This window comes from Mastomys coucha, unplaced genomic scaffold (genome assembly GCF_008632895.1).
Source record: "Mastomys coucha isolate ucsf_1 unplaced genomic scaffold, UCSF_Mcou_1 pScaffold22, whole genome shotgun sequence".
NCBI lineage: Eukaryota > Metazoa > Chordata > Mammalia > Rodentia > Muridae > Mastomys > Mastomys coucha.
The window spans coordinates 174,101,686-174,111,565 of NW_022196905.1; the positions used below are offsets into that span (position 1 = coordinate 174,101,686).

At 42.3% G+C, this 9,880-nt stretch overlaps 1 pseudogene; it reads left to right on the forward strand.

Annotated features, from left to right (window-relative positions):
* The first annotated feature begins 2,382 nt into the window (after window positions 1-2,382).
* LOC116104770 lies at window positions 2,383-6,040 on the forward strand (annotated as a pseudogene).
* Window positions 6,041-9,880: the final 3,840 nt, after the last annotated feature.

Genomic DNA, 9,880 nt, shown 5'->3' on the forward strand with positions numbered 1-9,880 from the left:
AATATACATTGGTTTTTAAGAGAACAAAGAGTGAACAGGCAATAGTGTGGCTAGACAGGGGATGGAAAATCTGCAGAAGTCAAAGACAACACCAGCATGCAACAATGAACATTATCCATTAAAACATCACGCTAGCACAGACAATTTGACCCAAATGGCTTTTAAAAAAAATTGGAAAATGACTGCTGTAATTTTCAAAACTCTAAAAGTACTAGGCAAGTTGCAGTTCATTTAGGAGTTTTGAAACATCTTTCAAAGTCAATGTGGCACCCAGCAAACCATTCACCTGGACTCTGAGAAAATACTTGTTGAAGGTAATTTCTTCTTGCTTTAAAATAATTTAAAATAATTAAATAGAAAATAAATTATTTTGAAGCTCCTCTTAGAAATATTGCAGTAAGTATTGTTTTGTTTTGGTTTGGTTTGGCTTCAAACTGTGATGAAGCACAAATGCCAGACCCAGTGGAGACAAAATGCATGCAATACCTGTTTGAAGAAATTGGATAATTGTCAGCACAGACTGGGAAACCCAAACAGAGAGTAGATCTCTCTAAACTACGAGGCTAGAGACCACAGTTCATGAGGAGAGGCAGCTAAAAGTTGGGGGTACAGAGAGAAAGATTCCAGGCGATGAGCAACGATCAGCTTCCAAAGAAAAGCAACCATTGGGAAGCTGAAGGCTGAACCCTCTGAGGGAGAACGGGAGGTGCATGTGTCATAGCCAACTAGAAATGCAAAGGTTCTGTCTCAGTTAGGGTTACTACGGCTGTAGTGGGTTTATTTCACTCTCAGTTCCATAGAACAGATCCTCACAAAAATCAGTGAGGTCAGGAACACAAACAGGTCAGGAACCTGGAGGCAGGAGCTAATGCATGAGCCATGGAGTGGTGCTGCTTAATCACTCGCTCTTCATGGCTGATTCAGCCTGCTTTCCTATCTATCAGCTTTTCCAGGACTATCAGCTTGGGAGTCGGTACCACCCACAATGGGCTGGGCCATCCCACATCAATCACTAATTAAGAAAATGCCTTGCAGGCTTACCTACAGCCCTGTCTCATGGAAGATCTTTCTCAATGGTGACTCCCTCCTATCAGATGTTCTTAACTTGTGTCAAGTTGGCATAAAACTAGCCAAATTGGTTCCCCCTTTTAAGAAGGAACGAAGTATCCATACTTTGGTCTTCCTTCTTGAGTTTCTTATGGTTTGTGGTTTGTACTTAGTGTGTTCCAGTCTTCTAGGCTAATATCCACTTATCAGAGAATGGAAGGAGTTGTAGAGACTAACTTTGGAGCAGAGACTAAAGGAAGGACAATTCAGAGACTGCTCCACCTGGGAATCCTTCCCATATTCAATCATCAAATCTAGACGCTATTGTGGATGCCAGCAAGTGCTGGCTGACAGGATCCTGATATAGCTGTCTCCTGAGAGGCTCTGATAGTACCCAACTAATACAGAAGTAGAGGCTCACAGCCATCCATTGGACTGAGTACAGGGTCCCCAATGAAGGAGCTAGAGAAAGGACCCAAGGAGCTGAAGGGTTTGCAGCCCCTTAGGACGAAAAACAATATGAACTAACTAGTATCCTTGGAGCTCCCAGGGACTAAAACTCCAAGCAAAGAGTACACATGGAGGGACTCAGGGCTCCAGCAGCATGTGTATAGCAGAGGATGGCCAAGTCAGTCATCAATGGGAGGAGAGGCCCTTGGCCCTGTGAAGGTTCTATGCCCCAGTGTAGGGGAATGTCAGGGCCAGGAAGCAAGAGGGAATGGGATGATGGTGGTGGGGGGGAACAGGGGATTGTTTTAGTTTTTGATTTTTTATTTTATTTTATTTCTTTTTTCTTTTCTTTCTTTTTTTTTTTTTTTGGAGGGGAACCTGGGAAAGGAGATATTGTAAATAAAGAAAACATCCAAGTTGGCATAAAACAAGCCCTTGTACATTTGAAGTCTTCAAGCAGACCCAAAATGTCCAAACCTTGGGAATGAAGCCAAAATAAAAATGAAGATCATTCTGTATTTACTCTAAAAGGAATATTTAAGGGGACTTTGAAAATACAATGGTATGGGAAAGAACTGACCCACTATCATGGAACCTTTAAAGAAAGGGGATGGAACCACACACTCAGCAGTGACTATCATTCAAAGACTGCTGCTGTGACAAAATGAATTTAGGTGCCTTTAACAACGAATGAGTATTTTCAGTTCCAGGGCTAAGGTAACTAACTTTGGTGTTAATATGATCAGGTTTTCAGTTAGTATCCTCCCAGTTGCTTGCAGATAGGCATCCTCTCACTGGACCATCATGTTGGGCAAATTGGGTGACACTTGCCAAACAGAGACAGCTCTTGTCTCTTCCTCTTCCTTTAAACATACCAGATGCATCATGGGAGCCAATCCCCATGACCTCAACCAAGCCCCGTTATCTCCCAAAGCCTTACCTAGAAACACCATCAGATTAGAAACACTTCAAACATGGAAAGTGAGCGAGGTGTGAAGAGTTAATCTACTAAAATTTCCACTTAACAGCCGGGGAGGTGACCTGGTGGGTAAAGCACTTGCCTTCCATCATGAGGACCTGAGTTCAGTTCCCTAGAGCCCAAATAAAGCCAGGCACAGTGGCACATGTCTGCAATCCCCATGTTCCTGTGACAAGACAGGTCCCCAGATGCTCACAGGCCCATAGTCATAAGAGACCCTGTCTCCAAAAGAGTGGAAGGAAAGAATTAGCCCCTGAGGTTGTCCTCTGACCCCCATGAATAAACCATAGCGCAGGTACATGTGTGCATGCACACACACACAAATGAACAACAACAACAATAATAATAATAAAATATAATATAATAAATGTAAACTTTACTAAATGTGACATTAATTTAAAAAATAACCTAAAATGGTACAAGGGTAACAAATTTTTGAGAACGATGTGTAAAGTGAAGAGAAATTTCAATTGGCCTGTAACACTTATCAGAATTTGAGTCTTCTTAAGCTACATCATAAATAATATAATGGGGGGTAATCCAATGAGAGATCCATATTAATAAGAAAAATAAAAGAGGCATAAGTTATGGTAATTTTAAGGATGACAAATATACAATATAAAAATTTAAACAAAAAATTATTTTAAATATTAAGATTAAGCTAGGGGGAAAATAGACAGAAATGAAGTAGTTTGATAAATGTTTCAAAATGCAGTACAAAAATCTAGAGTGGTTCCAACAAATGATGTCCAAAAAAAAAAATGGCAGATAAGAGTGAACTAGATGATCCAAAGGCAATACGAAGCACACAGAGCTGCAGAACTGCAGAGGCAGCTTTTCCTCAGGCAGAGGCATGCTGCTGTGATCCTTCAGGCTGCCTTTGGGGGGGGTGAAAACCAGAAGTCATCTGAGGACTCTGCACTCTTCTGCAGCCCTTCCTTATTCAGAGTAAATTTAGAGTTTTACTAGTAAGGAGACAATTCATTGCTCTCAGAAAAGCTGCTATATTTGTGCAGAGGAAATTCCAAGCCACCCTTTATGCCAAGCATAAATTGCACCACTTCTTGCAGTTACGAAAGGCAGCCATTACAATACAGTCCTCTTATCGAAGATTGGTGGTACAAAAGAAGTTACCAGAAACGCACAGGGCTGCAGCTCTCATCCAGGCTACTTTCAGAATGCACAGAACTTGCCGGGAAGTGGTGGTGCACGCCTTTAATCCCAGCACTTGGGAGGCAGAGGCAGGCGGATTTCTGAGTTCGAGATCTACAGAGTTCCAGGACAGCCAGGGCTACACAGAGAAACCCTGTCTCGAAAAACCAAAAATAGATAGATAGATAGATAGATAGATAGATAGATAGATAGATAGACAGACAGACAGATAGATAGAATGCACAGAACTTATGTTAGATCTCACATTTGGAAACGTGCCTCGATTAGAATTCAGCGGCACTATCAAACATACAGAACTATAAAACTACAAAAAGGAAAACTCAACAGAGAAGAAAAACACAGTGCCGCTGTCATAATACAAAGCACATAGTGGACGCATTGGCAGCGTTCTTTCTACCAGCAGCTTCGGTGGGCGGCAAAAGTAATCCACAAAAATAGAGAGAGAGCAAATGTGAGCCAGCAAGATCTGCCCATCGCAGGTCAGGAAGAAACAGCTCTTATTCAGAGGCATTTTTCAGGGTTTAAGCACCGCAAGCCAAGGTCAGCAGCAACGTGAGGCCGCAGTAATTATACAAAAGCACTTCAGAGCCTCTACAGCAAGGAGGCTTATGGAGGCTGAGAGAGGCTTCCAGGCTGTATGGAGAAAATGTAAAGCTAAGAAATGCTTATCCAAAGTGGAAGCTGCCTGCCGGATTCAAGCTCGGTATAGGCGTTGGAGAGTGCGCAAGAGATATCTAATTTTACTGAAAGCTGTTAAAATTATTCAAGGTTACTTCTATGCGAAGCTGAGAGAGAACAAGGTTCTTGAAGATGAGGGCAGCGGCTATTATAATTCAAAGGAAATGGAGAGCTGCACTCTCCGCAAGAGGAGCTTGTGAGAATTTAAAAAGACAGCGAGCCACCTGCGTGATCCAAGCCCACTTTAGAGGTTGTCAGGGAAGGCAGTCCTTCCGACAGCAGAGAGCTGCTGTTTGAATCGTACAGAGACGTGTATGAGCCATGGTGGCTGCGAAGCGGGAAAGGATAAAGTATATCAAATTGAAAAAGTCTACGGTTGTTTTAGAAGCTGGGCGGTGGTGGCTCACGCCTTTAATCCCAGCACTTGGGAGGCAGAGGCAGGTAGATTTCTGAGTTCGAGGCCAGCCTGGTCTACAGAGTGAGTTCCAGGACAGCCAGGGTTATACAGAGAAACCCTGTCTCGAAAAACCAAAAAAAAAAAAAAAAGCATTGGTGCATGGCTGGTTAGTAAGGAAAAGGGTTTCAGAACAGAAAGCCAAAACTCGGCTTTTCCACTTTACAGCGCTGCCTACTATCACATGTGTGTGCTCTGAGAATCTAGCGAGCTTATAGACTCCACGTGGCCGTGAGGAATGCTAAGAAGCATGTTAATTCAGCCATAGTCAAGATTACAACAAAAGAGGTTCATTGAACATAAAATCCTAAAAGCTGAACGTGAAGCTCAAACATGTTGGCGCCAGCAGGAAAGGGCTGCATCTATGATACAGAAGGCAGTACACCACTTTCTCCTTTGCAGAAGACAGGAAAAGGTCAATAGCAGCGCCACTAGAATTCAGGCATGATGGAGAGGCTATTCTTGGAGGAAGAAAAATGATCGCATAGAAATTAAAGCTGTCCGACGCAGCCTAGAGCTGTGAGCAGGAACATGGAGGAGGAGAACAAGCTGTACAGAGGAACTGAGCACGCGCTTCATCACCTGCTCACGTGCAAACACTTGTCGGCCATTCTGGATGCGTTGCGTTGATGCCCCTGGAGGTTGTTACCAGATTGTCTCCGCTTTGCCGCCAGAACAGCTGAAAGCTGAGCTGTTTCCACCATCTTTGCAGTGATCCGAAGCTGTAATCGGAGTGTTCCTTGTATGGAAGTCGTTGGCTACACTGTTCCAAGTATTGCTGAATGTGGCAAAGTATGAGAAGACGATCTCGGCCATTTACAATGCTGAGAACTGCGTGGACACGCTGCTGGAGCTTTTGCAGATGTACCGAGAGAAGCCTGGCAACCGAGTCGCAGAGAAGAGTGCCAGCATTTTCACACGAACGTGCTGTTGGTTAGCCGTGCTTTTCAAAGACAGAGCAGTGTGCTTTTGATTCGCAGAGTAGATCTGAAGTCACTGATCGTATTTATCCTCTCTACAGATTTCCAGTTCCTAAGCATAAGATTAGAGACTTATTAGAGACACAGAGATTATTTGGTAAGCAGAAGCAGAATTCCTGTGTAGGCTTTCCTTGTATAACAGAAAGATCTATGAAGACCAAGATAGTTTCAGGACTTAAGCCACAGTAGGTTTTGAGGCGTGATAATATGGAAGAAATTATAAATTCCCTGCAAGCTAGTCAACTGGTAATGGATACCCTTGGAATTCCTTATTTGTAAAAGGAAACATTTTCAGTGTGGGACAAAAAAAAATTATGCCAGTCATGGATACCTGGAGGAGTTTTTACTGTCAGTGTAAACTGTTTAGATATGACTTTGTGTAAAAATAAAAATGTATAGTAATTTTTTTTAAAAAAAAGGAATGAACTAGAGACTAGAAAGATACATTTAGGGAGGAGGCCACAGCAAAGCTGAAAGCCCCAAGGAGACCTTCCATGCAGACTAAGGACAAACTCCAAATTTGCAAAAAGGGGCACATATAGATACAGCCTCAGAAATATCTTATTTTTAGCTGAAAGAATAAATAATAAGCCTTTAAACCCCTTGATCCTTTTTAAAGCCTATAAAAAGAAATAAAAATCAGACTCAGTAAAGTCTCAGCATCAGAAAGGCAGTGAAAAGCTGTATTTACAGTTCTGAGGGGGGGGAATTCTGTCTCTCAAATACTGGAATCAGCTGAAACTCAGAATCATAGATGAGTACGCAGAAAGGTATTTTAAACTATGCATTGTACAGAGGTTTAGCCTCCCTGTTGTATGGGATACTTTTCCAAAGATCAGCACTCCCATCTAGAACAGAAAAGTCAGATAAGACACAAAACCAGCTTTTTCAAAGGCTGGGTCTAGTGAGTGGGTCATGCAGCCAAGGCAGGAAGATCACAAGGTCAAGACCAGCCTGAGCTACACACAAAAGCCCTGCCCCAAAGAAAAGAGCGACACTCTGAAAGCGGAGGAGAGCTGCCGAGGCAACAAGAACCAAAGGAACTAATACTTCTGCACATAAGAGGAGAAATGGAGAAGGGGACTGGCTTCTACCTCTGCTGTCTGCCTTACAGTTCTAACGAAGTTACAGGAGCTAAAGTCTAGAGCAAACTCAGGAGAGTACCTGGAGGCGAGCTGCGGTGGTAGCTAGAGCTGTGGAGGCGCGCAGGGGGTGGGGGGGATGGCAGATGTTTGCACAGAGATGTGGAAAGTTTCAAGCACCTGAGACATTTTCTTCCCCAGAATATGTGTTCAATCCTGAAATAATATGTGTAAGGAGCCTAAGGAAAAGGAGAAAGGTTTTGAGAAGTAGAGCTTTGTTATGCTTAAAATCTCAAATGTTCCCTGAAGGTTCATATGCTCACAGTTTCACTGGGAGGTAGAAGCATTAGGAGTCTGTAGCCATGAAAGGAAATTGGTTCTTTCAGGGGGCATCCTCTTAAAGGGGAGGTTGGGAACCAGGGACTTTTCCCTCCTTTATTTCCTCACCAAACAGCTGTGTCCCCTTAGACTCCTGCCATGATAGTCTATCTTGCACAAGCCCTAAAGCAATAGCACCTACCCATCATGGACTCCCCACACAAATCATGGGCCAAGTGATCCTTTCTTTTTTATTAGTTGATCAACCATAGATATTAGTTACAGCATCAGAAAATTGGCACAAAGGTACATTTGGGTCTCCCAACAGAGAGAATAGGATCTGAAGGCCATGGAATAAAACAGAATGGAATGGGATACTCACCCTTAAAGCCAAATAACAGTTCATGATTAAAATGTGACATTCCAGGTATGAGCCAGTAATGTAATGTGTGTCTTAAGTAGCAAATTTAGCACAGAATCTTATAAACTAACACAACTCACTGTGTTGAATTCATTGATCCACCCAAGAGGAAGAGTGAGAGCCCAGGAACCTGGAGCCTAATAAACACTGTCTAGTAGCCACTCAAATATTCTGTTACAAATAAAAAAAGATTGAAATGTTCACTATGAATAAAGTAATAGGTGGTCCCAATCTTAGAGTTAACTACAAGGACCTTAAAAGTAACTATGATTAATAAGCAAAACAAATATGAAAGCAGACTCTGATGGCTATTCTCAGTTGTCATCTTGACTACGTCTATAATGAACTACAATCAAGAAGTGGAGGGCACATTTGTAAGCAGGAAGACAATATACCTTTGATGTAGACCTTGAAGTTCAAAGCCACAGGCTCTTGATTGAATCTTGAGGTGGGAATGACATGATTTTGATCAGGATCTTGAAGCTAGATGATGTGCACCTTTAATCCAGATCTTGAGGCATGCATAACTTTAATCTAGGCCATACCTTCTGCTGGAAGCCTATATAAGGACAATGGAAACAGAAGGGGTCCACTCATTCTTTGCCTGCTTGCCTTCGCTGTGCCAGCACATTCATTCCTTCAATGGCATGGGAGCAGACTTCTTTGGGATCTCAGCTTATACAGAAGATCAGCTGAAACACCCAGCCTCATAGGACTGAGAAACTACTAGATTCTTAGACTTTGCATTCTCAGCCAGCCATTGTTGGATTCGATAGAGTACAGCCTGTAAATCATTCCAATAAATTCCATATATATATATATGGAGAGAGAGAGAGATGGATTCCATAAGGTCTGTGACTCTAGAGAATCTTAATACATAGATAAATGCCAATAAAGGAGTTGGTAATTTGTGGCAGAACCTTCCCCTAATGAATAAAGATTTCAAGGGACCAATCAATGGGCAGTGGATAAAGAAGGTGGGTTGGGAGTTTTAGGGAGAAGAGAGATAGGAAAGGCAGGAGAGAAGGAAGTAAGGTGGAGGAAGAGAAAGACAACCCAAATTCCATGTGGCATCAATAGCCACAGGTAGCTACGAATATCTTATAAGGGATGGATAATTACAGGTCAACTTGTCTTATCTAGGAGAGCAATTTATATCAATATCAACTGGCTCTGAAGTCATTGTGTGGATGTTTTATGGGGTGAGAATTTACTGATATAAATCTAACTGATAAATTACAAGCCTCTAGAGTATTGATTTTACCTGGTTATGGGGATTTGTGACCACTAACCACAGGGGGCAGATGGCTGGGCATGTGAGCAGAATCCACAGTAAGAGAACTGTGAAATGGTCTGTCGCTACATGGGGCTAGCCATGGAGACCTCCTGGGTCAGAGAGTAGCTGGTGATAGCATGGAATGGTGCCTTTTTCATGCAACAGTAATTTCATGGGTATATTCCAAACTATAGAAAGGGGTTGAATGGAAATTCTAAAACAACAGGACATGATGCCTAGAGTCAGAACTAACTAACTAGCTTGATTCATTAACACTCTAGACACAGCAGAATATAAGATCTAGAACTTGATAGACAGACAGGGTAGGGGAGAAAGGGAAGAAGGGAAGGAGGGAGAGAGGAAGAGAGGGAGGGAAGAAAGATACAGCATTAGACACAGCAGAATATAAGATATTGATAAATAGATAAGAAAGAGAAGGAAGCAGAGAAAAGTACACACCCGAAGAGTAATCAAGATAAACGGGGATCAGGGAAGAGATGGGACAAACAGGCAAGAGGCATTGCCAAAGAAAGGGAGAAGGAAAATGAGTTAAAGGTCGGTTGGAACAAGTCATGGTAAACGTTTCTCAAAACTTATGGAACATTTTAGATCATTGTCAGAACTTCCTGATAAATTGGCCCTTTTGTTCCACTAAAAGTTCCATCTTTATCTCTCGTAACACTTTTATCTTATTTCTACTTCAGTCCTGAGGTTGCTTTCACAGACTGTCTCCTTCCATCCCCTGACCTTCAGTCTATTTGTGTCTTTCCTTCTAAGTCCATCTGCCATTGCCTTTCCCCACGAAGGTCCTGCCTAGGGGCACACTTTTGTGCTCTCCTGGCTGGTTTGTTAGGTCACTCTTCCCATGCTGCCCTTCCCTCAACTAATGCCCAGCAAAAAATAATTAATTAATTAAAAAATATATATACATATATCATATATGTATGCATACATACCATGAGGATCCTTGAACATCACACAAGTAATCATACACATACACACACACACACACACACACACAC